The following is a 26,961-nucleotide window of genomic DNA, read 5'->3' as shown; positions in this document are numbered from 1 at the left end:
GAATAAGATAATACTCAAGAATTTTTTCATAGTGTCCCTCAATATGGCTGGCATACCTATGAGAGAATCTGAAAATATATCAGTCCTTGCTCCTGTCTCCATTAATCTCTTAGTGTGGGAGAGAGGTGTTTGGACGCGTGCTGGTCTGAAAAAAACTATTCACTATACTCTATACTCTTGTCTGCACACTCACCCCCATCTTGCCCAATGCCCAGATTGAGAACTATTATATAAAGAAAGAGAGCAAAGGGCTGAGGGCCTACCATCCATATTTAGAAACAGAAGAAAAAGGACCAGTAAAAAACTCAAGAAGGATCAGACAGAGAAATAGGAAAGGAGCAATATAATGTAGTGCCCTCAAAATGAAGGGTTTTAAGACAGAGTTTTAAAAAGAATACTATCTATCTATCAAATATTACAGGAGATTTTGAACCTGAAAATAAGAACCACAGAGCTCAGCTACAGGGAGCATCTTACAGTCAACAGGAGAGCACCTGCGATTTACCTAAGGCAGGAAGGGGAAATGGAGATTCTAGCGACTGACTTCCATCCTCAGCTATATTATTATATTAGTCACTCAACAAGGAAGAGAGCCCTAGTAGAACATCCTGACTCTAAGAGAAGGGCTGCTTGGAAAGACACAATTGGCAACTATAGATGTAGGCATCCTGAGGAGAAGATTTCACCGTTAGCATACCAAGGTCCAAGTTACAGAATTTTCAAATCTCTGTGAGATTAAGTCATTTTACCTTTTTTCCCCACTTCTTCACATTTGCTGCAAAAATATAGCTCCCTCCACAGATTTCAAGACAAAGACGTAAACATCTTTTGGGTTAGCCCCTCAGCTCCAAAACATGAGAACCATTATTGTGCAGCAATTGTTTCAGTCCTCCACTTATCACTACGCTGCTCTTCCGGGCAGTTGGCAGGTAGAACTGTTTCCTCATACATATGCATATTAAATAATCTGTTTTCAGTCATTCCTAGATTGCTATTTACATTCAACACTGTCACACTCCATTACAGGGAAATTTCAGTATATTAACTCTTCGTAGAAGACTATCTACCAATTCTTTATTGTTCCATCTAGAATGAGGTAAATCATTGTGAAATATATTTTAAGGTAAACAGGAAGTCAATATCAATATTTGACTGTTAATGATTATGCCAAATTTATGAAATATCATAGAGAAAACATGGAGTCTCTTCGGCTTCCAACTTCCAAAGGAGATTGACTAGAAGTGATTATCTAATCCAGACCTAGATCTTTATGATAATTTTAGAAAAAAACATTATGGGTACATTATGGTGCATTATGGGTAATAAAATTAACCACATTTGATTTTTACCCTATTCTAATACTTCCAATACTACTCTATTCTACACTTACTTCTGTTGTATAAATACACCCAGTGGATGTTCCCAGATGAAATCATTTTTTAAACCAAACTGCAAAACCAAAATTGCCATTTTCCTTTAGTTATTAGAAAATCTTAGCAATTAAGAGCCATATTCATAAAGGGAATAATATTTTTTTAAAAAGAAAAAATGTCTAAATTTAAAAATCCAAAGAACCCTAAATTTCAAAAAGGAAAGAGACAAAAAGGAAAATTGATTTTCAGGCAATGGGAATGGCGGCCTGAACCCAAAGGGTACCTTCCACCAGAGACTAAAAGAGAGTCCCAGAAAAATTCTTAAGTGAGAAGCAAGGAGGGACTGAGCTAACAGAACTTATAAGCAACTTCCAGTATTTAATTAGTAAGAGGCAGAACTGCTTCATTCATTATTCAGTCCAATTTATGCACAGATTGAAAGGCACCAAATAATACATGTCCAATCAGAAAAGCTGGTCCTAAAGAAGATGACTAAGCAGGAATGGTTTCAGTGAAACACAGGCTGGGGTGCCATCCACTCTAGGAGGCCATTGTCTGTGAACTCCCTTTTAAGTTGATTGTTTCAAAAGGTATTATACTTTTAAACAACTGAGACACTAAGGCATATTGTCAGGATAATATCCCATGGCAGAAAGGTCATTATGACAGAAAGTCTCATAGGACTTGGATTAGACTATTTCTTAGGATTTGGATTCCTGTCATTTCATGTCCACTAAGCTCTGATGTAATGCCAGCTTAAAATGTGTCTTAATTTATTTTCACTGAAATACAGGTAGTTCTTTTTTTTTTTTAATGTTTATTTATTTTTGAAGGAGGGAGAGAGAGACAGAGCATGAGAGCATGAGTGAGGGAGGGTCAGACAGAGAAGGAGACACAGAATCCAAAGCAGGCTTCCAGGCTCTGAGCTGTCAGCACAGAGCCCAGCGTGGGGACAGAACTCCTGAGCCATGAGATCAAGACCTGAGCTGAAGTTGGATGCTTAACCTAACCGACTGAGCCACCCAGACACCCAGGTTATTTTCTTTAAGTGATTTAATATCCATCCTATAGGAATATCATAAACAAAGCCAGAAGCCCATTTTTTAGAGAAAGCTCTCACTTAAATTCCTAGAGCACAGTAGTTAAGGATGTAGGTTTGAATCTTGACTTAACTATTGACTTATACTGTGACCATAGGCAAGCTACTTTTCAGTAAATCAGCTTCCTACTATGTAAAATAGGGATAACAGTAGGGGATCTACTGCAGGCTGGTGTCTTGAAAATTAAATGAGATAACATTAGTGAAGTGCATAGAAGACTGACACTGGGTATGCTATATTAGCATTTGTTAAGTAAACACATAAATTTAAATACTGCTGATAAAACCAGGTGATGAGGAAGCTACAAAGATTGAATGAAAAGTTTTAGAACGCTTTATTGAAGAGGTATGTTTTTCTTAAATTCTTACATCTAGTTTATATGTGTGATACAATCTTGGGAAGCAGGTTAACTCAAATACAGTATTTGTGAATCACACTGTACCCAAACCCTGGAATAGATGTATAGACATGTAAGGCAAAGTTGCTCTCGGGGCACTTGTAATCTAGTTTGGGGCAACGTACAGCCATTCAAATTGAAGGCTTATATACAATTTAAGCATATTTTTCAGAGCAACCCACTGACTCAAAGCAACGTACTGACTAAAAAATTATAATGAAAGTAATTTCAACAGAAATTATAGAGAGAAGAAGACAATTCAGACAAGGTAGATAAATAAGATTTTATCTTAGGAGGTGAGAAAATCAATAGGAGACAAGACAAAGCTTTTGTGATGATTAGAATGATATAAATATAAGTTGCAATAAGAAAACAAATGGCAGAGGCATCTGGGTGGCTCAGTCGGTGGGGTGTCCAATTTCAGCTGAGGTCATGATCCCATGGCTGGTGAGTTTGAGCCCCACGTTGGCTCTGTGCTGACAACTCAGAGCCTGGAGCCTACTTCAGATTCTGTCTCCATCTCTCTCTGCCCCTCCCCCGCTCATGCACTGTCTCTCTTGTTCTCCCTCAAACACACATAAACATTAAAAAAATTAAAAATAAATAAATAAAAAGAAAGCAAATGGCATACTTGGAGAAGCAATGAGTAAAAACTGGTTTGAAAGAATGGTTCACAAAACAAATACTGGAGACATGATTTGAAAACGTGGTTTAAATTTGCCTCGCCTCCATTATCCCCACTTCCATTCACATGTGAGAACTTGAACTGAACTGTAAAGATAAAAGCCGAGATTTCTGGTCCATTTGTGCGACAAGTTCTGGCATTCAGAGAGATTCTGAACCTTCTTTAACAATCAAAAAGTTAAGGGGGTTTTAGCAGACATCCTGGGTGAATCTGCAGGGATAAAAAAGAAATCTGGGCAGAGGAGAGGGAGCCCCCCGTTAGGGGGACCTTGAGAGTGTCAGGCTAAGGAGTTCTGATTTTATCACATAGGCTACCAGAGCCACTGAAAGGTCTTTTTGTGTTGTTGGTTTTTGGGGTTTAAGGATGGTAATTTGATAAAATAATATGAGCCAAGGGACAAGGCATCATTTTTCTATGTGGGACTTGTGAACAACTAGTTGTTGCCAATAGTCTAACACTGAGTTATATGAGTTATGATTCTCATAAAAATATATCATGATTCTTCATAGCACTTACCTTTAAAATATCTCACATACATGGAATATGTAAGATTGGTGGTCTTAGGTAACCTTTGGCAAACAAAGTGCAATTCATCTCCGATGACTCACATAATTTGCTTATGAGTGTCTACATCTGATGACTACGTCTTTTTTCTTATAACTGCTTTATTGCATTTAATCGTGTCAATACACAAAATGAACTAGTGGTTCAAAATTAATTATTTGGACTCATTAAAGTAGTGAAATATGAAAACAGCATTATAAATGATATACTATGACCTAAACTCGCCAAGGTAGTGAAGAAGTTTTTATAGAGAAAGTACATAGTGAATCTGTGCAGAACAAAGTTCTCTACAAATGCGTAAATTTCATGAGCAGTGCAAAAGGAAACCTGCAGACAGGATGTAGAATGATGAACATCTCAAGACTGCACTTCGTGGACTGACCATTTTTCATTGCTGGTCCTCAGTGAGTTGTCTGTTGCAAAAGGTTGTCAAATAGTGGTATGAAGCCACTGAAGCTTTCTTGTCATTTTCAAGGCAGAATTCAGGTATATCTATCAAGTTTTTCCGAAACAAGTCAAAACAAAAGCTGCTAGGTAAAATATTGACGAGTTCCCCCACTTAAGGCAGAGAAGAAACCAAAACCAGTAAGGTATCACTCAAAGTTGCAAATAAGTTCAGTGACAGTCACCTTATGGAAAAAAGCAGAATAAACTAACTGTGAAATTATTTATGAAACTGTTAGAAGATGGATAATGTCAGTGGTGTACAATGTGAAAGAACATTTACTATTTGCTGTTAGGCTTTTATCAGCAGATACTTCTCTTCAGACTTGTACGAAATCAGAGACATCCACAGTGTAAAGTAGATCATATGTGTACAAGGAGAAATGATTGACAATTATTTATCACTAAAAACGAATGCCAGAGGGGAAGAGATTTCTTATTTGCTAATAATTCTGTAAGTCTTGGTGTACATGAAGGGTGCATTGGGATTGCTATTGACTGAGTGCAATCAATATGCACAACAAAGAAAGATAGCGTCACATGAATGACCGAAACTGCACCTAGGGGCAAACCAACGCTGCTTTGTTCACAGTTGTCAAGGTAAATGTGCCTCCTGAACTTGACTTAAAGCTTGAAAGAAATTAAAAAAACGATGAATATCATCAGATTGTAGGCAAGAATTTCTAGCATGCTGTGCAAGAAAATGGGTTGAGAACAGAAGATTCTGTTTCTTCATACTCAAGAACTCTGGCTGTCAAGAGTAAAGGTCGTTAAATGAAACAGTAAGTGAAGAAAAAAATCCAGCAAAAAGATTTCTTTAATTTCCAGTGGAATATCTCAGTTGTATATTCAATATCTGGAGGATCCTGAATCTATCATTTCATAGACAGCATTTAAGTTTAAACATTTAGGAAGAGGGGAAAAGTTTCTAAAAAGACTGAATTTTGATATAGATTAGTTGACCAGAGTTTCTATCTTACTATTTAAAGATATTCCAAACTTATTGAAGAAAGAAATCAGTGCTGTTATGGACCATATTTAACACATCTGAATGCCAAAAATGAATATGAAGAAATAATTATCACAAACAAATCCAATCAAAAATTCATTAGAAATCCACTGGCCGGTTATCTTCTGTGTTGATGAATTCAACATACCAGCCACTTTTCAGAAGAGCATGCCCTCAGCCTAAACAGTTCCTGATAAGGCACTGGATGTCTGTCAGCAAAAACCCTCTCCCTAATTTCTGAATCCTTGTACGATTAGACAAACCAGAACCAGTCAAAAGACCACCAAATATTTGCTGCTCTTCACAATGACTTTTTTTTTTTTTTTTAACATTTAACTTGTTCTAAGGTTTCTTCACAAATGCTGAAAAATACTCAAGTGCAGACAAGGAATAATCATAATGTTGTGGTCAACACTGTGAACATGGATTTATAAATTTAAAACATTTTCTGGTTTAAAACTAAATCTGGTAGGGGCACCTGGAGGGCTCAGTCAGTTAAGCATCTGACGCTTGATTTAAGCTCAGGTCATGATCTTGCAGTGATCTTGCAAGATCTTGCAGTTCATGAGATCGCGCCCTACATTGGGCTTGTGTTGACAGTGCCCAGCCTGGTGAGGATTTACTCCTTCTCTCTCAGCCCCTCCCTCACTCATGCTCACATGCTCTCCCTCAGAATAAATTTTAAAATAAAAAAAAAAATTCTGGCATTCAATGCAGCTTCATGGGGGTCTCTGTGTCTATTAGGGCCAGTCTCTGCATGCTCAACAGTGCTTGCCTTTATCCATTTTTCCACATCCTCCATATCCACTTCTTCTGCCTCCCATCTGTTCTATCAAAGGTCCAGGGGGTCACTAGGGCCACCTAATTTTCCTCCACCAAAGCCACCTCAGTCCATGCCCCAACCACAACGGAAGCCACCTCTGTCTTCACCAGGGCCACCTCTGAACATTCCACCAGGACCACGGTGGTCCATGCGAACACCTCTTCTTCCCCACATGCCACTGGGGCCACCCCTGCCAAGGTCAATACCCAGGGGTGGAAAGGATGGTGGAAGGAAGCCTTTGGGCTTTGAGGCCTTACACTGGTTGTATTCTGTTCTCTGGGTGAAGTTCTGTTTTTCACACCCCAGATTGGGGCACTGCCAGGGTCTAGCTTGGTGGTGGATGTGTCCTCCTCCAGATGGATTCCCTTGGGAATCTTGGGACCCTCTTCTGAGGAATCCATCTCTGTCTCCTCCATGGCCTATGCAACCTCTGGGGCCTTCTGGACCTCCAGGGAGTGGCAGTGGCATCCATCTACCCTCACAGGGAGTCATACCACCCCGCATGCTATTCACCAGAAGCTTCCTCAGAGCAAGAGGAACCTCAAGTTTGCTCCCTTAAACCTTTTCCCCAACAAACCACTCCAAGGCAGCCTTGATAGTTGGCAGGTCTTCGTAGGGCACTGCAGCACTGCCTTTGGGCTTCCCTGTTTCCTTGTCTAAGAAGATAGGGATCATGGGTTGTCTGATTATCTTCTTCATCTTAACAACTCTACACTGTTTAAGAAGTCTGCCAGATCACCTAGGGTCACACTGTCATTTAAGCCTCGCATATAAATTGCAATGCTGTCAGAGTCTTTATCTGGATCTACAATTGGGCCTAGATCAAGATCTGGTCCTTTGTCCATGAGTCCACCAGGCTTACTGAAGCCACCTTGCTCTCTAGCACCCATTCCACCACAGACTCCTTCCCGCCCACCTCCACTGATGCTTCCAAGATCAAATCTTGGAGTAGTATAACCAACACTAGGCTGCCCATAAGAAGTTGCACAGATAATCTGCCCATAGGTCGCAGTCGTCTGAGGCTGGGTAGAGCTGACATCAGTGGGCTGTCCATAGGTTCCACAATTTTGCTGCCCATATGCCTGTATGGTCTGTGCATATTCTTGAGTGGGCTGGGTAGCATAAGTACTGGCCCTGCTGGGCTGCAGCTTGGCTATAGGTACTGTAATCTGTGGATGTCATTTTCTCTCCTTCCTTCTTGTTCCCACAATGACTTTTAAGTAAGATCTTTCTAATTCAGCAGAAATAAAGAATAAATGAAGAAATAGACTCTATATGCAATCTGTTACAGCTGGTTATCTGTATCCTCATTTTGGAGGAAAGATACTCTCCCCCCTCTCATTAATATAATTGTTGCTTTTTTTCATTCCCACTGCTGAATTATTATGATGAATTAATTATTCAAAACAGCTATTATCATCACTTTTAAAGTATTTACTATTGTTTAAAAATTATGACAGTATTTTAAAACTTTACCTGTAATTGGTCTGCCTATATCCTGGATGTCTATTATGTGGTTTGCAGATACCAAAAAGTGGAGGAACTTTGATGTGTAGGATGGATTGGAGGAAGAAAAATGGTAGGCAGAGAGATGTAAAATAAGTTCAATGGATTAGGAGAGGTCTGCAATGGAGGTGCTAGAAATAAAGCTAAAAAGATAATTGCAAAATGTACTAGCAAGACAGAATTTCCTGAATTTATTCCAAAAGAATAAATATGCACAACACGAGAGGAATCTTTAAGGAAGGAGAGTCCTTAAGGAAGACTTTGAGGTTCCAAGATGAGGGGAATAGTTTTGTCGACAAAACCAAGAGAGTCAGCGGGAGACAATGGTTTATCCTAGAAAGTGAAGATTTCAGTATAAACACATTGGGTGTGAAGTTAATATGGTAACATCCAAGTAAAGAAGAATATTTTATATAAAATTAAAATAACACTGTATACAGATGCATCTAAAATGTTTGAAAATTGCTAGTTCTCTGAATGACAGTAAGCGAATTACATTGATCATTTGCCTAATGAACTGGCTTCACAAACAAAGGTAAATAAAAGCGCATACTCTGAATTAGCATGGTCAGGATTAATATAAACACTGTATGTGAATAATTATTACTACTAAATACTGTAGCATAGAAACACAAACATTTCATCTTCATAAATAATATTTGTCCCTAGTTTGAATTACCAAGAGATATACATCTTTACAGTTTTCAGGATTTCATTTGTAGGTTTCCAGTATTTTTTCTCTACCAACAGATATGAAATTTTCCCCAAGAGTTGGCAGTGGTACAAACACAGCTTCATAATCACTGTGAACCGTTGTCTGTTTCTCTTCACTTGAACATTTGCCTTTCTGAGATAATTAACAGCCACAAGTAACGCGCACACACACGCAGGCAAACACAGATACTCCCATGCCAGATCCTCACCCACTGATTCCCCCAATCCCACCACGTAAAAACAGTTGATATGGAGTAACAATTAGCTTTTTTTTTTACCATTATAATACAATTAAAGTTGGAAAACAAAAGGTTTGCTGCTGGATGGACTGGAGAATTTTTAAATTCTTTGATATTTCTTTCTAAAATATATAATAAGCTCATTTAGTCTCCCAGTAACACCCACATATGGCCTGTCAAGAGAGGATAATGCTACTGAGGGCCTGTTCTTGGGCCTCTTAGTCACTCAACTCTTGTCAGAGCACATGGTTAATATATGGAATTAGTTCATCATGATATCTTGCTAATACAAAATAGCTAAGAAACCTACAAAGATGAAAGATGACCCAGGCTGGATTAAGGGTAGAGAGTAAGGGGCTGAGGAATTACTCAGGCATTAACTGTGTCAGGTTAGCTTTAACCAAATGCTTGATTTTGTTACCAGGGAGGTCAACTCAAAACTCCTCCTCTTTTACCAAACAGTGGTAATTATCCAGAGAATGGGCAAACATTGATCAGGATACCTACTCAGTTAATGCTGACATCCTCAGCTAATGAGTGTATTGATATAACACATGAGAAATTATGACAAACATCACATTCAGTGTGTCACCTCATAGCCACTGAATTCCTAGCTCTGTCAGAGTCAACGGGAAAGCTCTCAAGGGTCACTTAGTCTTCTTGAGGTTGCTCTCCTTTAATGAATAAATACTGACATGTTAATACCAATCATCCAGGAATCTATTGCAGAGGAGACTTTGTGCAAAATGAATATTAAACAAATATAAAAGCCACAGAATGGCTAAGTTTAAGTGTAACTAACAATATTTATATTATGGCATACAGTCTCATGAGAGACATTTTGTCATCTGGTGTGAATTTAGGCTACTTTATCTCGTACAGTCCACCTATACTTAGAAATAGTTAACTAAAGAGACAAAGAGAAAGACACACTCACTGAAAGCTGGGATATCTGATTACCCAGAGAAACAAACATTGGACCAGCCGTAATTACCCTAGAGATATTTTCTGTCAGGACTGGGAATTATATAGTTCCTCTTTCTGCCTTCTTTTTTTAAAAAAACTGTCTCATTCTCTGAAAAGTCAACCTGTTCTCCTTTCCCACTGTTCCTCACAGTACTGGTGTGGGAATGGCAATCACTGAAAATCCCAACTCTGGGAAATAAATTCATGCTAACATCAAGTACATGCTGTAGACATTTAATATTCAGCTTTAGAAAATTAGGCTCTACGTTTACCACTGGCCCATCAGAATATGCTCATGCCTCAACTTAGTCTCTGCCTCCTGATTCTCTTTTGATCCAGAGTTGGGGGTTGAGAGGGGTATTGGATACCCAGGGATCTCAATCCAGACTTTCAAGACACAGAGATCTGAGATTCATTCCTGCTCTGCCTCTTCCAGTTCTGTGACATTGTGGGAACTACCTCAACTCTCTTAACCTCCTTTCTGAAGTGAGGATAATATGACTGGCAAGGCGACTGCATCAGAAAAATGTGTACTACCTAGTAGAAAATCTGAGACATGGTACGTATGAAAAACAAATCCTATTAGAATTAGATGCATAAAGATGCAGAGCACTTCAAGAAAAAGATGATACAGACAATGCAGCCTGGAACCTAGCACTGTTTCTGAATGATCACAGAAAACCCAGTACCAAAAGCAATTTTCTACTCAACTGTCAGGTGCCCTACAATGTGAAAGCACATCCCGTACAGCTGGAGGGCCCCTGCTGTAGAGTGTCTCAAGGGGTCTGCAGCAAACCTCTTCTGGTAGAATTACACCTTCAAGGGCTCTTTTTGGAGTCTTTGGAATGCATACAAAAGATCCAATCAGCTTCATAATAACCAAGGAATTAGCTGCCTTGAAGGAACATTTGTTCATTTCTCGCTATTTTGTCAGTGAAGGTCATAAAGTCCACACTGAATTCTCTGCAGGGACAGGCACGCAGGATATTCAGTAGTACATTTCCCACTTGGATATGGGAGGCTCGGGCAACTGTACTCTCCCTTTATTCAGTACCTAGCATAATGTTGGCATGCCCCTAAATTATTTGATGACTGAACAGACTGGTACGCAGGGTACTTTGGGGACAATGGAAATTCACCAAGGGCAGAAAAATCTGGCAGTGGATAACTCTTTATTAATAGATCCATATATGCCCCATTAAGAAATGTGATGTAAAAAAGTGTGGGGTTTTTTCCTCTACACATGAAAGTTCTCATATTTTGCCACAGGTTTTATCATCTTGGGAAACAGTTTTCTAACACTCAAGACAAATTTTTCCAGCACTGTGAAAGGAGTTCTAATTTGAAAGCTGAGCCTTTCCAGATGTGCTTTAAAGCCCAGGGAGGATCTACAACCACAGTCTACCTAAGGCTTCCTCTGTGAAAAGAGCTCTCTTAAGATGGGGAGTGAATTCCTTTCACAAGACATCTTACATAGTTCTTCAACACAAATTTATTTTACCGATGCCCCTTCAAATGCTGGCATTCTTAAGCCTCCACTGGTTGATTAGTTTGGGTCAATAAAAACAGTTTGGTCTATCCACACAGCCACCAAACACGAATAGGAATTTTCCCAAATTCTTGCTCTCCCCTATTTCCTCCCTACCTCAGGCCTGAAAACATATCTTCTGCTGTACCAAACAATCACATTAAGTTGTAAGTATTGTCAGAATGGCTTCTAATACAAATTTATGGGATTCTGTATAGTATGATTCAGATAGCACTGTTCTTGGGAGGTACTAGAGCTAGGTTCTGATCTGAGCACTAGTTGCCCGCAAGACATTGAACAAATCATGGATGTTTACGGAGCCTTAGTTTTCTCATATGTTCTGTAGGATGGCTGAACTATGAGTTGTTTTCTTTTTTATTTTTAATTTTTATTTATTTTTGAGAGAGACAGAGACAGAAAGACAGAGACAGAGAGCGGAGGGGTGGGGGCAGAGAGAGGAGACACAGAATCTGAAGGAGGCTCCAGGCTCTGAAATGTCAGCACAGAGCCCAACGCAGGGCTTGAACTCACAGACTGCGAGATCATGACCTGAGCCGAATCAGGCGCTCAACCGACTGAGCTGCCCAGGTGCCCCTGAACTATGAGTTTTTAAATTTTTTTTTAACGTTTATTTATTTTTGAGACAGAGAGAGACAGAGCACGAACAGGGGAAGGGCAGAGAGAAAGGGAGACACAGAATTGGAAGCAGGCTCCAGGCTCTGAGCCATCAGCCCAGAGCCCAACGCAGGGCTCTAATTCACGGACCGCGAGATCATTACCTGAGTTGAAGTTGGACGCTTAACCGACTGAGCCACCCGGGCGCCATAAATTCCCTTTCCGATTCTAAAATCTGAAGAAATTTCAGGCTTTTGTATGCACATGATAGGTACTCAATAAATGTTTGGTAGTTTATATAAGGTAACAAAGTTAATAATGCAGTGTAAAAAAATGACTGGTCTAATTGATTTGGAGTGATTTCTGCCAGATAAGATGTAATGAGAAAAGAACACAAAATGTGTATATTATGATCTCACCTTGTAAAAGGAGTACCAAAAATCCTATGTATCTATAGTATGCATGTATGTGTATATATGTATGTATATGTGTGTATATGAATATGAATGTGTGTATATATATATATATATATATATGAATTTGTTTTTTTTTTGTTTTTTTTTTTTAATTTTTTTTTTCAACATTTATTTATTTTTGGGACAGAGAGAGACAGAGCATGAATGGGGGAGGGGCAGAGAGAGAGGGAGACACAGAATCGGAAACAGGCTCCAGGCTCTGAGCCATCAGCCCAGAGCCTGACGCGGGGCTCGAACTCACGGACCGCGAGATCGTGACCTGGCTGAAGTCGGACGCTTAACCGACTGCGCCACCCAGGCGCCCCTGAATTTGTATATATCTTTCAGTATATGAGCTTTGGAAGAAAAAACCCAGACATATTCTATCTAGGTTATTGACAGTTTTTCTGGGTATATGTTTATAAGTTGAGGCTGATTTTGATGTATAGGCAATGAGAAGAAAAGAGGAAACTAAACCGAAAGGAAAACTAGAAACTATGCTAAATTTCTCCACACCAATTTGTACATAAGATATAATCACATTTTCTCATTCCTATAAAATTATCTATTATGTATGTGCACATGTCAACAGAAACTTTTACAATAGCTTAATCCATCTCCCTCTCCAAATAGGGGACTCTGTCACTTTCAGTGCTGCTAGTTTGGGCTCTGAGGCACAGCATAAGCTATATGGTCAGCATGGACTTCCAGGACCTGTCAAACCATACCAGGATGAGATGTTAGGTGCACACTATCAGCATAAATAATTTATTCCGGTGCTGTCCTTCATTACATCAGTTCTGACTGGTTCTAGGAGTAGCAAAGGTCAATAAAAGAAGTGACCTAGGATTAGGGGGTAGGTCTGTAAAGAGAATGAGTTGAAAGATAAGTCAGCTAGTGAACGAGAAATTCAAGACAGTGACCGGGAGGTCCTGAAAAGGAAGCCTAAAGGGGCTTGAAACCTGGTAGAGAATAAAAGACTCAAGATTGGGGAGTACAAAAGGGGTCAAAGAACAGGTATGCTTGAGAGGAAAGATGGGATGTGAGAGACTCTTGTTGGGAGAGAACAGACGCACCTAAAAAGGAGATTCCTGTGGACATAGGGAGACAAATGTCTCTGGAAGAGCTGAGATCAAGGAATTGTAAAGTTAGGTTGTTAAATGGGTCATTCCAAGCAAATGAGGAAACCACACAAAAGCATTTCAAGGAGTCAGGTAAGACTAAGGACCTAATCCACTTATGGGTGTCCTTTAAGGGCCTTTCTAGGGCCCTAAATGTGAGTTATGAGGAGGGATAAATTGTATGGAGTGCAATGGTAAGATCCATCAAAGAGAACAATTTGGGGGTGAACATGGGCATAGTCTGGCAAATATCCTGAACATTCTAGTGGCAAAGGAGGAAACTGCCAGGCTAATCACCCGTTACTGGCCACCTTCATCCTCCAGTCATGCATGTGTGTGTATGTGTGCTGGGAGAAAGGAAATTGGGCTGCATGGAACCAGTGTCCATAAAGGAGACCTACGTTTCAAATGCAATGAACTGTTGAGAATACAGAGGATTCATTAACAATCCAAAAGACACAGAGCTAAGTCAGAAGCGGAGGATGAGTGTAGGGTGGCAGACATAAAGGAAATGAAAATTGAAGTCTGCTAACCAAAAAGAGCTTACAATGCCAGGGGAATTTAGAGATAAGGAAAAAACATATACATGACTAGCCTAAAGATTTCCTAAGCTGTCTTCATGTTGTTTGGTATTAATATTAGACTAAGGCTCAAGAGGATGCTACAGCCTGGAATGTTCCCTAAGTTTTCATGTGGTCCACATCTGGGTTCCCTGCATTTAGGAAAAGCAATGGGTAGTCAACTGTATCCATCATTCACATGGAGTGGCCAGGCAGGACAGCAGATCTACAGGTCAGGAGCCCTCAAAGCAGTGGGAAGTAACAAGTCAGGTGAGTGGTCTGAAGCAGAGCAAAGAAATTGAAGCTGAATTGCTGCTAGAAGCTCATGTCCCACACTCTAGCCCAATACTGCTACCTACTGTAGGGACTGAGAACTTTCCCTAGGCATCATCACCTTGTCAAGGCTACTCACACAACTCCTCCTCTCACTTGCCCTTATCTTTGACAAGACAGCCAGGTAAATAGGCATTATTAACAATTTAAGTGTAGCCCAGATAAGGAGAGGGTAGCTATGTCTACAGGGTGTGTGGAAATGGAATGGAGAATGAGACTTGGAAACATTTGAGTAACTAGCTTTTGGCAAAACTGGCTTTTAGCCTTTTTCCATCATATCCTGAAAATGGTCAATTGCTATATCTGAATTTATTGAGAAGTTGATGTTTCCAGAACACTTGTGGAGGATGAATGAATTTTTTCACCAGCAAATAGGTCAGATAGGTCATCTTTTTTTCTTTTTCTTTTTTTTTTTTTTTTTTTTTATAGCCAGGGCAGTAATACAATGGAAGTTTAAAAGATACCCTTGACAGCCATTCATAGCATACCATTATTAGCCCCAAAATGAAATCGCCTTTATCTGTTTGTCAATTATTTTATGTATGCTTTATTATGTATTTGTCATGTATTTGTATTTATTTGTCAGTTATTTTACGTATGTTCAATTAGGGTAAACAAATCAGTGCATCAGAGACTCACTAGGTATAGACAATACCAGTTCATCTACCCCTGCCTCAGTTTTACAAAAAAGAAAATATGAATAATGCTAGGAGTGCTTTGCCTGATTGATCCTCGTCAAACACACCATCCCCACCACCTGCCTCAGACAGACAGACAGACAGACAGACACACACACACACACACACACACACACACACACACACACACACCCCTTAAAAACTGTCAGAAATAAGAGAGACATCCCAATTCTTGAGAGGGTGTTTTTGGCTGCTTTACTGACTTTTTCTAAAATGAGGATCTTAATGGGGTGCCTGGGTGGCTCAGTCAGTTAAGCATCCATCTTTGGCTCAGGTCATGATCTCACAGTTCATGGATTCAAGCCCCACATCGGGCTTTGTGCTGACAGCTCAGAGCCTGGAGCCTGCTTTGGATTCTGTGTCTCCTTCTCTCTCTGCCCCTCCCCTGTTCACCCTCTGTCTCTGTCTCTCAAAAATAAATAAATGTAAAAAAACTTTTTTTAAAACAAGGATCTTAAGACAGAAGAAAGAAAACTAGGCTTTCCTTGGTATCAAAGGAGAGAGAGAGAAAAAAAATCAGAATGGATTCATAGGTATATGAGGAAAAGCACATGTAGTGGTTAGGGATTTGTGCATCTTATAAAATGAGCTTCTATCCTTCCTGTCTAGAACCAATCAGAGCAGAAAACAGGAAAGGCAATAGTTGGTAAAATGTGCTCAGGTGGAATGTACATCAGACAGAGCCCTGTTGAGATGACTAGCATCAAACATTCCAGGAATGGCTGATGCTCAATCAGTTGACTTCTTCCTCAAAGTATCGTGACGTGGTTATGAAATGCCTTACTTCAATAAAGAGCTCTGAATTCCTCTGAAAAATGAAACAACAGGAATAGAAAGGCTTTCACTGCTTTAAAAATGATCCCAATATAATACTGGTATTAAATTCTTAGAATTTAATGTTTCCTGAGGCTATCCTACAACATAATAAGAAATATCATAGCTTTAAGAAGAAGCTCAACAGCACTTTCATGCTTTGTAGAAAAGCCGAGTTACAGGGGCGCCTGGGTGGCGCAGTCGGTTAAGCGTCCGACTTCAACCAGGTCACGATCTCACGGTCCGTGAGTTCGAGCCCTGCGTCGGGCTCTGGGTTGATGGCTCAGAGCCTGGAGCCTGTTTCCGATTCTGTGTCTCCCTCTCTCTCTGCCCCTCGCCCGCTCATGCTCTGTCTCTCTCTGTCCCAAAAATAAATAAACGTTGAAAAAAAAAATTTAAAAAAAAAAAAAAGAAAAGCCGAGTTACAGAAAAAACAAATCAAAAGTAAACAGATGGAAGGAATGCCACATGGGGTAAATAGACAACATGGGAAATCCTTCCTACATGGGAATTATAGAAGGCTTCAACAGACTCACTGGTGATGTGAGTGAGGAGGCAATAACATGGTTGAGAAAGGAAGAGTGGGGAGAGAAGACTCAAATATGGGGAGAGTGAAAGAGGAATGGAGGTCACCCCTCTACTGTACTGATGGGAAAGATACAGTCACAGCATAGGCCTATCATGGGTAATATCGCTTCCCTGGTTGGCATAAAAGGCTCTCTCATTGTGTCAATTACCACATTTATGCCAGCTGGCTGCAGAAGAGGCATATCCAAGGAAGGAAGGGAGGAAGGGAGGGAGGGAGGGAGGGAGGGAGGGAGGGAGGGAGGGAGGGAGGAAGGAAGGAAGGAAGGAAGGAAGGAAGGAAGGAAGGAAGGAAAAAGAAAAGAAAAGAAAAGAAAAGAAAAGAAAAGAAAAGAAAAGAAAAGAAAAGAAAAGAAAAGAAAAGAAAAAGAAACAGTGCCCAATTTGATGTTGCTTTACAGATAGAAAAAAATAGAATGCTGATCCTTTCTGGGTTTAGCAGACCCAGAAAACCACTTCCACTGGTACAATACAATATACCTGCCACTTCAGAGACAGGATCTATTAAATAAGGGCAAGAAGTCAGGCAAATCCTTGCTGACCACCTACCATATTTCATGCCCTGTTCTAGATGCCATGGAACAAGTCAGACAGTTTCTGCTCTTGAGGAGCTTATATTCTAATAATAATTGCATAATAAAGTGATACTTAATTCATATTGGCTCTTCAGGAAAAAAGTAAAGAGGGGCTAACATGAAGCCAATTTGTCACCACTCCCCTATCTTCAGTGGAGAAGACATTTGCCAAATCAATTATGGCATTCTCAGCTGCTGAACCCTTCTCAACCCAGCGCTCCTGACAGCCGGTAAGATTTCATCAGTGTCAGCTCCTGGAAACCTAAACCAGAGTTATCTTATATTTGACATACAAACCTATTTTTTCCTCTCTTATTTTATTTCCTTTTTATTTTTTCTTAACCATTTGTGGAAAAATTGGAAAATTCCTAGTAGTACTAGAGAAAACCAACAAAAGGGAGGGAAGTCCCTCTCTTCTGGCCAGTGTTTTCAAACGGATTTCGAAGAACCCAGGGATTAGACCCAGTCTTGTTCACAGCACTGGAAAGAATTTAAACTGAAAGCTGTGCCTCCAGGTGGTGGCCCCAATGCCTGCTGTACAAACAATTCTGTTGTTCTCCAACATTTTCCTCACTGTGATCTTTTCTGGGAGGGTGTAAGGCCTTATTTTAATCAAGTGTCTTAAAGATGGTACTCAGGTGCTCTTGGCATTCTCTTCAATCAAATAAGTGGCTGGCCATTTTCTTCTTTAGTGTCTTCTGTCAGGCTTTGGTCTTACTATGTCTGATTGTATATGAAGCCTTTAAGAAAGGCCCCTGCTTAGATCTATGGAAATTACTTACCAAGGTCTTTTTCCTTGCTAATCCATCTTGACCCACTGCCTTACTTTCATGCCTGACTGCTCAGGTAGCTTTTGCCGCCACTATCTTGAGGCTACCTAGATCTAAGCACTCCTTACTACCCAAGGCCTAGGGCTAATGTACTTAGATTTCTCCTTTCCCTTTGAGTTACTTTCCATCCCTCCAAGAAAAAAAAAAGAAAAGAAAGAAAGAAGAAAAAATTTCATGCAACTGAGATCCTAGAGCTATCTGCCTACTAGTCAGATCGCTTCCATTTCTATAAGCCTTTTAAGTGTTTGGACTACCTTTGTGTAAAGTATTGAGGATCATACACAGCTGGGTTTTCTAACACACTCCTGGGGCTCCTCTCTAATCCAATCAGAAAGCACATAATCACTAAATATAAGCTAATTTCAGTAGTACCCAAAACAAAACATAATTAGAAGGACAATGTGCTGTGAAAATTATCATAGAAAGCATTCAAAAGCTAAATATAAATGCATTTGAATTCTGTATGGTTTAGGGTTATTTGTGCCACTGTTCCTCTCCATTAGGGCAGAACCACAGTTGACTTTAGCTGTGATTTCATGGTCTATAAAAACAACCACTGAGAATTGGGTATGGACTGTGACTGTGTTCACATATTTCATGAGTCTTCTTCAATATCAACACTTACTCATCCTCCTTCTACTAATGATAGCCCATCTATGTTACTTCAGTGTAATATACATAGGTTATTCTCACTAGATCCAGAATGGGCCAGATATACTCAGTGGGAAAATGAAGTTCAGAATGGCTTCTAAAATTGAAATGTATTATGCAACTCCCTTAAGAAACACTGGGCAATGAATTGTAGTGGGGAAACTATAATAATGGATAATAGGAAAAATACCTCAAACACATGTAAGTACAATTTCAACTAATGGGACAAAGCTACAGACCAGCCTAGTATGCTAGAGTGTCTCTTCTTAAATTGGGGCTATTAAAGGTCTTCATGTAGGTCCCTTGAAGTAGAAATTCTCATGTGTTTTTCTACAGATAGTTTTAAGGACAATGGTAAATATACCTTTAATTTAATGCCTTTGCTGGATTATTGCTTCAGGAGTCAAAAGTAGGTCTAGGAAAGATGATGAGGCTCAATGAGTCTTTGTGGTCTCTCTAAATTCCTAAATAATAAGATGTATGTAAATTACAGAAAGCACAGGAAAAGAAAATCTTTCTCCCCTACTGTGTTTTTTAAAATTTTTTTAATGTTTACTTATTTTTGAAAGAACGAGAGAGAGAGACAGAATCCAAAGCAGGCTCCAGACTCTGCGCTATCAGCAGAGAGCCTGATATGGGGCTCGAAGTCACGAACTGTGAGATCATGACCTGAGTCAAAGTCAGGCACTTAACCGACTAAGCCACCCAGGCATCCCTCTGCACACTCTGTATGACTCTAGACAAGTAACAACTTCCATGGGGCTCAGTTTCTTCATCTGTTGAATGAAAAGACTATAAGTACACACTTCATAGTTTTAGGAGGAAAAAAACCATCTCTATAGCACTATTTCTGTGATTATTATAAATCTGGTCATGCAAAGTACTGGGGTCCAGCAATGCCCTTGAAAATCACTCAGCTAAGACTAAATAAAGTCTCTCCATGGACCCTTAGTCCTATTTTAGAGTCCGTCTTCTTTATAATAAAGCACTCTGACAACGTTGATTTGCCTTTATCTCCAAATACATCTACTTCATCTCTGCCTATCAGGGCATCTTCTTGTATCTTTCTAGACTTCCATGATATAGAATCCTTATTGCCATCTGTCGTCCATTCTCACAGATACTGTGTATCACATTCTACCCTGCTGAATAGACTTCTCTGCCTTTCAGCCTTTTTTCTTCTATGACTCACCATGATGAGCTTTGGTCTAGTGGCATGTAGGTTTTGAAGTCAGACAGATCCCAGTCTGATATCTCCCACTGTCCATGCCAGAAGTCTGGGGTTCCATATGGCACCTACTGCTCCCTTGTCAGGTAACATCACAGCCGGCCAAATGGTATGTTCAGGAAAGAGAATATGTAAGTTTGAAACATCTCAGTTTCCTCTAAAAATTTTCTACCCATTACTGGTGAGGTCAAACTTGTCTTTGGATATCATTCTAAACTGAATTCCCCAGACAACTCACCTATTAAAATGGCACAACTGGGGGCGCCTGGGTGGCGCAGTCGGTTAAGCGTCCGACTTCGGCCAGGTCACGATCTTGCGGTCCGTGAGTTCGAGCCCCGCGTCAGGCTCTGGGCTGATGGCTCGGAGCCTGCAGCCTGTTTCCGATTCTGTGTCTCCCTCTCTCTCTGCCCCTCCCCCATTCATGCTCTCTCTCTGTCCCAAAAATAAATAAAAAACGTTGAAAAAAAATTAAAAAAAAATAAAATAAAATGGCACAACTGACCTAGAGGTGCATTATGGAAGTAACTTCTGCCAGGTTTTCTCAACTAATGACCTTCCCCAGCTTTGATGGTGGCCTATGGTTTACTTAGCTACAGATGGGAGACCCCTGATAGTGGAAAGTACAATAAATGCACAAACTGTTTCATTTTGCTGCATTTGATGGCTGGAAAGTGAAATTACAAAGTATATGGTTGCTTTACCAAGCTGAAAGGAGCCAAGTAAAACACATTTGAGGATGAAATGAGAGATCTCTTTAGAAAAGAGAAGAGAGGTGACATATGATTGTCTGTCATAAGCACTGGCTCACCTTATGATGATTTTGAAAACCACCAATAAGTGTGAGAATACTGAAGTGTTTTACACAAGTTAATATGAGTTAATGGTATAATGTTGATTCTACAATAATTATTGGTTTCATTGGCTCACAAACTATTAATAACTTATTTGTACCCAGAGGCACTAGTGGATTCTAAGACAAACCAAAATTAAAAAATCAGATATTCAAACTACTAAAATTAAAACCTGATAATATAAAAGCACAACCTATTCATTTGAGATAGTGGAACAAAGTAATTTATCTGATGCCTTTTGTTGACTGGAACATGAGGATAATGAACTCAAGGATTCATTTCCATAATTTCTAATGACCCTACTCATTCATTGAGACAGCCTGTACTAGTTCCAACCTATGATCTCTGTCATCATCGGTTACTAAAGGAATTTTCAGGGAAATGATACCAAAATAATAAATATCAAAATTTATCTTTATGTAGACAAAGAGAACACATTCAATTAGAGATCTAGAACATCCCTCCAAGTCAAATAAGAATAGATGCTAGGAAGAGAAGAACAAGCTGACATTTTTCAATCCTTTCTTACATTCTTCAGTCTGTATATGACAGGCTATATCCATTTATACTTTTGTCTCTTTCCTCCTTTAAATATAAATGAACCTTTCCAAAGTTATATTGATTCCCTTAGAAAAGGTTTTAATACCCTAGGCTTAGTATGTCACCCTTTTTCATATAGATACGGCTTCCAAGCTTCAGGAAGAAAATAGATCTAAAAAGATGGCTCCTTTCCCAAAGTGCTTGAATGTAAGAGAAATGGCAGGCAACACCAAGCTTACACCCAGTAGGCCTGGGAAGAAACAGGACTTAAATGAATTAGATATTGATTGCTTGGGTATTTTTGAAATTCTTTTAATCCGAATTGGTTCCCTAGAGAAGGGATTGGATTCGGACGTCAAATGACAATGAAAATAATTCTTGAAAGTACAAAAACCTTAGTTTGAAGGTCCTTATAGGTCATTTATTCCAAGCTTCAATTCTCTCACATCCCCTTTAGTGATATTTCAAACCATCACTGAGCACTTCTTGATAAAAAAAACATTAATTAATTTATTAACTAATGGGAGTAATTTGCAAGGTTGGAAAGCAAGGGCTCTTCATTAAACTTTGGTAATTCTGTAACCCTTATTATAGGAAAATTACAAGTCTTTTTTCCCCCAAGAGCTATCCCTATGTGGTTTGAAGATTAACATGACTTTCAAAACCTTTTAGTAACCAGCTTTGAGATTTTCTCTCACACACTTCCAAAAACATATGTTGAAGCTGAGTGCCTGTGAGCAATGCCTACATAACGTCCCACTGGAATGAAACAGAAATAGATAAAATATATGAAAACCAAATCCAAACACAAAATAACACTAGTGGCAGTCTGTTTCCTTGAAAACTTTAATTGCAGTACTATTCAAAGTGATATATTGTTATGTATGTGTCAGATTGGCCACTATGCCTCATCAAAAGATTTGGCCATTTGTACAATTAACAATGAGCATTCTTACAATTGTTTTTAAATATTAGAATAACGTAGCTCCTAATTTTCCCTTCACCTTTCATTCCATTTACCATGTTCGAGTCTCATTTGGAAAAGCAAAGAGTCTCTTACTGTGAAGAAAAGCATCCCTAATTTTGTTCCAAGTAAGGAATGTCTCGAGTGAGGCCAACACACATTGCTTCTTCCTTCTCTTATTCCTTGTCATGCATTATCTCATTTGCTTCTCACTTCAACTTTGAGAGGCAGGTACCATTATTAACTCCACTGAACTGAAGAGGAAAGGGTGTCTCAGAGAGGTCATGTAAGTTGCCCAAGGTCACACAGCTAGTAAAGGGAAGAGACAAGACCCCAAGTTTACACCCCTAACTATGGCATCCCTTGAATATATCAGTTTGTAAATCTGTTATAGTTCTGTCGGTTTTTTAAAAATAAATGTTTACTCATTTTTCAGAGAGAGCATAAGCAGGGGAGGAGGGAGAGGGGGTCAGAGGATCTGAAATGGGCCCTGAACTGACAGAAGCAAGCCCAATGTGGGGCTAGAACTCATTAACTGTGAGATCATGACCTGAGCCAAAGTTGGACACTCAACTGACTGAGCCACCCAGGCGCCCCTATTGCTGTCAATTTAAATATGTATGGCTGAACAGAGGAGGTCATTATCTAAATGAAAGAGAATATAACTTTCGTACAGATTATGAGTAATTGAAAGACTACTCATAGTCTACAAACTATTTCGTAAAGAAGTAAGATACTACTTTTGCAAAAGTTCAAAACAGTGTTCCAGATAAAGGTTTTTAGATGGGGATCAACAACTGAACTCACATATTAGTTAAGTAAACATTCTTATTAATACTATGTAGAGCAAGATATACTCACTTGAACTTGAACAAATGTCTTTAAATTTAGGGTAAGGTTTTTGGATTCTCTTCCAGTCTTAACCCTTCCCAAAGGAACAGCAAGGGAACAGTGAATACTTTTTGCTCTATTACACTCATTTATAGTGACTTCCAAAGTGTAGTTTGTATGTCTCCACCATTTTAAAATTTTTTTTTTCAACGTTTATTTATTTTTGGGACAGAGAGAGACAGAGCATGAACGGGGGAGGGGCAGAGAGAGAGGAAGACACAGAATCGGAAACAGGCTCCAGGCTCTGAGCCATCAGCCCAGAGCCCGACACGGGGCTCGAACTCACGGACCGCGAGATCGTGACCTGGCTGAAGTCGGACGCTTAACCGACTGCGCCACCCAGGCGCCCCTCCACCATTGTAAATGAGCCACACTCTGCTACTCTCAGTAAATTATGCTACTTTTAATTTAAATCCACGCAAAGCATTTAACACAAACCATTTTCTAAAGTCTTGCTTTTTGAACCTGTGAACAATATTCCGATGACAGAAAATCATCTCTAAAGTTTCACGGAGAGACGCATCATTACATACCTACTAACTAGAAATATCTAAAGCAAGACAAAGGTATATGAATAGGAATACAAGTGCAGCAAATTATAACTACCTATGAGGAGAACACTCTTCTCTTATGATGTTTATTAAATCCTACTGTAAAGTATACAGTTTGCTTTTAGGTATACTCCCTTGCCTAGAGGGTGAGAGGGGAAAGAAAGGAGTCCCCAGGTGTTTGGGGCTGAGGTCTCCATTAATCAAGGTTTTGATCATCAGTTGAGCTTGAGCATAGTAGTCTGAAAATTATCACGTTCTTTTTTTTTTAATTTTTTTTAACGTTTATTTATTTTTGAGACAGAGAGAGACAGAGCATGAACAGGGGAAGGACAGAGAGAGAGGGAGACACAGAATCTGAAACAGGCTCCAGGCTCTGAGCGGTCAGCACAGAGCCCGACGTGGGGCTCGAACTCACGGACCGTGAGATCATGACCTGAGCCGAAGTCGGACGCTTAACCAACCAAGCCACCCAGGCGCCCCAAAAATTATCACTTTCTTAAACAATGAATGAGCTACCAAAAGTAACGCTCTAGACTAGAAACCAAAATCACTATGGACGTTCCCAAAGAGATGCAAGGTTTGGGGAAAATAACAGTTAATTACTCTCGAGCCTAACAGGACTCAGAAGAGCAGACTAAAATAAACTCCCAGGTTTGATGATCAGGCTTCATCAGAGAGAAGAGCTTTCCATCAACAGCTGGTGAAAGGCCATAGGCAATCTAAAGCTGGAAGAAGCTGTTTAGAAGAAAGTGAATCTCCTTTGTAACTTCCTCTTTGGCATATTATTCTTGACTGTTTCATTCTCACTCTTCCTCTTTTCTCATTCTTGAAAACTCATTTGTCCCCAAGGCTTCAGCAGCCATCAAGAAAAACGCCAAACTCATTAAGGCTAGCCTGGAATAAACCCACCCCAAGTGCGTAAAACACCAATGAGATTTAACGGATCAGAGAAGTACAGATTTCTTCTCCTTGGCATCCTCTATCTAACCTGTCATTAGTAAGCCTACTGAACCCACCCCTTCCTCTTGATTCTCAGTCATGCTTCATTATAAATCTACCGTGATTTCTCACTTGAATTAGTTTGCAACACTGCCATTGCAGACCAGTTTCTAAGGTAAATCTAATTATGTCATTCTCTACACCCACTCTCAATTCACAAAACCTGGGTCGTGTATACTCTGGTAGCTGACTCGGAATCTGCATTCTGGATTGTTAAAGTGTCAGTTGGGGTCAGAAGGCTACTCTCAATAAGCTTCTCAAAGAAGCTTAACAATTAATCATGAATTTATCTGGATAAGGCTGTGTACATTAACAACAACTACTGGAATTATTACCATTCAGTATGGTACCTGGTATTCTTCCTTGACCCATCAAGAAGGGGTCAGGAGCTACTCCTGTGTTCTCCTGGGATTATGAACCTCTCCCTATTCAGCAATACAAGGCTGACTTGACATTGCCTGGTAACTGTGATCCACAGTCAAGATTAGTGTAAGGCTCCTTGAGGGCAAAAGCTATAGTAATAATTTACTTTTGTGTTTCCAGAGCTCTGGCAATAGAATAAAGTATGTACTTAATAGGTATTTGTTTTAATGTTTTTTTTTGTTTTGTTTTTTATTTAGAAAATCAGCTGATGGTTTTATGCCTCTAATCAGATTAATTATATGAATCAACAAAAAATGGATTAGACAATAGGGAATTTTAACTTAAGTCCAATCTGTGTGCAGAAAGAACTTTTGAATAACTGGAGTCATGGGTGCAAATGCTACCAAGAAGTTTTTGGAAGAGTAAAGGGCAGAGACATTGGTACTTCTTGGGCAACCAGTATTTGCTAGGTCTTATCCCCGCCAAATTAAATAAATACCCTTATGTCTTCCTCACTGGCTGTGAGGCGGTGTTTATGTTTAACAGATGTAAACAAAATCAGATTCAGAGAGATTGAGTGACTTCCTACAGTCACAGAACAGCTATATAGCAGAAGCCAGGTTTCAACCACGTCTGCTTGACAGAAAGTCTATTATTCCACGTGTTATTTTTTTTTTTTGTAGGCAACGGAACACCAACAATAACAACAAATCCAAATGACAGGCCTGGTAGTTCTAAGTCTGTTTAGCTTCCTAAAGGAATCCTGATGAATGAATCCAGGAGTCAAAAATTAATAAGAATTTGACTGTATAACAGGTATACAATAACCTGAAATTTTTATTAATTTCTCCTAACCTTTATATCAGGATGTCCTAAAACTTCAAAAAGACTTCATATACATATATATATTCAGAATGACAGAGCACATTTTCTCAAAATTAGGCTCATGTGTTCACCTGCATAGACATCCACTAAGACACATGGCTCAAGTGAACACCTTAGAAGCTTCCGGCCACACAATACTCTATCTCCATGTAGAGCAACAGCAATGTCACTACATGCTCTGTAGAGAATGGATGCTCAAAACCCCACGCCTGCCTCTTAGTCGAGTCCACATCTCTGTGCGCCACAACCCAGTAACGTGTGACAAATTTAAAAATGTAATAGAGCCACAGAAAGAAAAAAAGAACAGGAAGAATTGAGCTCTGGTATGATAAGGCATGTGCCTGAGGGCCATGATCTTTAAGTTACAGTAGGCCAGGAAGTAACAAAATATTACCCGAAGTAATTACTGTTATAATTTAGTCTTGTTGTAAATTATCCCCAGCATTGTATTCCAAGTATCGTAAAGTATTGGAAATCACTGCCATAATTTACCCGGAATTTATTCCTACTCCTTCGTATATTCTGTTCTAATTTTAGTCTTTTAATTCTGTTTAGAAACACAAACAGGTTTTTATTGGATGTTCATTTCATTTCCCTATTATCTTCAATCGGAACTTTCAGTGTATTGTATTCTGGGATGTGTGCCAATTCTACATGTACTCAGGGATATATCTGTATCTGTATCTATATATAGATATATACAGTCTCTATTGCCTTGTGTATGGGTATGAAACTGGACGACAGAGATGATGATGATTTCAACTTCCTGAGAAAAGAGGAGGTGGTTCCCTTTAACTAAATACCCTGATTTACCTGAGGCAATCCAGTTACATCCTCTCCAGACCTTCATGCTCTCTCATGGAATGGAAATGGTGGGCTCCTTCTACAGGTAAGTAGATGAGGTGATGGACTATACAGAATACAGTCCATGAGCACAGAGGGAATGCATTCCTAGTGTAAACCTGTGCTGACCCACAGGGGAGCCATAGGCCCCAATATGTCTACTACACCTGAAATGTGCTTGCCTGAATCAGATGTGCTATAAATACAAAATGCTCACTGGACTGTGAACAATTTAGTGTGAAAAAATATGTAAAATATCTCC

General features: G+C 39.5%; 1 protein-coding gene and 1 pseudogene across 6 annotated transcripts in view; both read right to left on the bottom strand.

Annotated features, from left to right (window-relative positions):
• The window catches only part of NRG1 (neuregulin 1), a 1,130,312-nt gene that overhangs the window by 750,738 nt on the left and 352,613 nt on the right, over positions 1 to 26,961 (bottom strand). The gene's annotated exons all lie outside the window — the stretch shown is intronic.
• LOC147581534 (RNA-binding protein EWS pseudogene) lies at positions 5,363 to 12,501 on the bottom strand (annotated as a pseudogene).

The sequence above is a fragment of the Puma concolor genome, chromosome B1 (genome assembly GCF_028749965.1).
Source record: "Puma concolor isolate L17-30 chromosome B1, mPumCon1.1.hap2, whole genome shotgun sequence".
NCBI lineage: Eukaryota > Metazoa > Chordata > Mammalia > Carnivora > Felidae > Puma > Puma concolor.
This window is presented reverse-complemented; position numbering and strand designations above follow the sequence as displayed.